Source organism: Mus caroli, chromosome X (genome assembly GCF_900094665.2).
Source record: "Mus caroli chromosome X, CAROLI_EIJ_v1.1, whole genome shotgun sequence".
NCBI classification, from domain to species: domain Eukaryota; kingdom Metazoa; phylum Chordata; class Mammalia; order Rodentia; family Muridae; genus Mus; species Mus caroli.
Window position 1 is genome coordinate 89,872,601 of NC_034589.1, and position 1,708 is coordinate 89,874,308.

Below are 1,708 nucleotides of genomic sequence, written 5' to 3' on the forward strand. Positions count from 1 at the left end.
ACCCCTCTGAAGGCCAAGAGACTATCACTTTAGTGAAAGGTCTAAATCGGCCGGCCTTGGAGAGGCCATCTGAATCTGTAAGTTGCCTGTGGGCGACGGGAAGTCGCCGCTGTTTTTGGTTTCTTTTTTGTCTCAGTCTTGTGTCCGCTCTTGTTGTGTGAAAAAAGAGTTAAAAATAGCGTTTGGCTGGCTGTGTAAGTCCAGGCGTGGACGAGTGTGCTTGTTTGTGGCCACCCGACAGACTGTGTGTGTGTGTGTGTGTGTGTATGTGTTAACCCTTTGTCGACTGTAGACTTGGACTGACGTCAGGACAGAATTTATTAGCAATGGTTTAAAAAAAAAAACCCACCAGGCCGATCCTGCCCACCGCGCTCTCGGCGAGGCGGTACCGGCGGCGGCTCGCAGCCGGCGGGCAGCGCCGGCCGGCCTTGCTGCGGGGCCAGCACTCAGCTGGGGAGCCCCAGGCTGCTCAAAAGAGCTCTGAGATCCAGAGCTGCAGCAGTGGCGCTGAGGTTCTGAGTTTTGCAGGCACCGCCCCACGAGCGAGTTGTAAGATGCTGGTGGGGCGAGTGCGGCGGCCTGCCGGTTCCGCTTGGCGCCCTGGAGTGGCTGTGAAGCCTGCCACAGCTGGGAAAGGGCCGACAACGGCCGCCGTCCCTCCTTTGGCTTCCCCCTGGAGTCTGCCCGCACTCCCTTGTGTCTGCGCGCTCGCCCGAGGGGCACACCGAAAAGTGTAGTCGTCGTCCCCCGCCCTGCCGCGCAGGCGCCTTGCGTTTCCAAAGCTCGGGAGGCCGCCGTTGCCTCCAGCCGAAAGAGCTCCGTGGATGCCTGTATGCGGGGTGGCGGGCCCCTGTCGCCGCCGCCTCCAGGGGCTCAAGCCATGCCGGAAAACAAGTGGTTAAATCCCCCTCCCTGCCAGTGTTTGTTTGCCACTCCCAGAAGTTTACGCCACATTTCCCGCGCCGCGGTGCGCGGCGGGGATTCGGCGCTTAACTCTTCACTCGCCGTTACTGAAAAAATCCTGGTTAGTTTCTTTTCCTCCGCTGACTAATGTGCTTAAATTCAGCGGGTCGCCACCCTGTCCCCTGTATCCTGTCTCTTGTTAACAGAGAAATTGTGAAATTGTGTTCATTTTAAAATATCAGTGGTCTGGTGCAGCCAGATGTAAGAGCTGCACTCCATTCTCTGCCCCATGTGTTTTCTCTTCTCAGGCACCGCTCTGAGCTGCTGGCAGTAAATCTGTTCTAAGCTCCGGTAAAAAGACATCCAAGATAAGGAGAACCTACGAGTCTAACTGCCAGGCTCTGATGGGTCTCGTCTCTGTGGGACTAAAAAGTGCCCCAACAATCTGACCTAGGTAATAAAAAGTTACAGAAGTTAAGAAAAGGATAGAGGTCTGCAAAAAAAGAGCTAAGAGCAAAGCTTCAGCAGACTCAGAAGAGATAGGTTAACAGTAAAAAGAGGTAAACTATGAAAAAAAAAGATAAGTGACAGAATATAGATGTAATAATTAGATAACATTCAAAGTAAGCAAAGACAAGGAAGAGAAACAAAAAGAGATATATATAGATAAAAAGAGAGACATTATATGAGATCTCCATTGCAGTTAAGAAACAGGAGCAAAGAGAGATAAATGACAAAGACTAGAACCTAGCAAAGTGACACTTGCTAATAATGCTAGCACTTAGAAATGATCTGTAAGAAATAA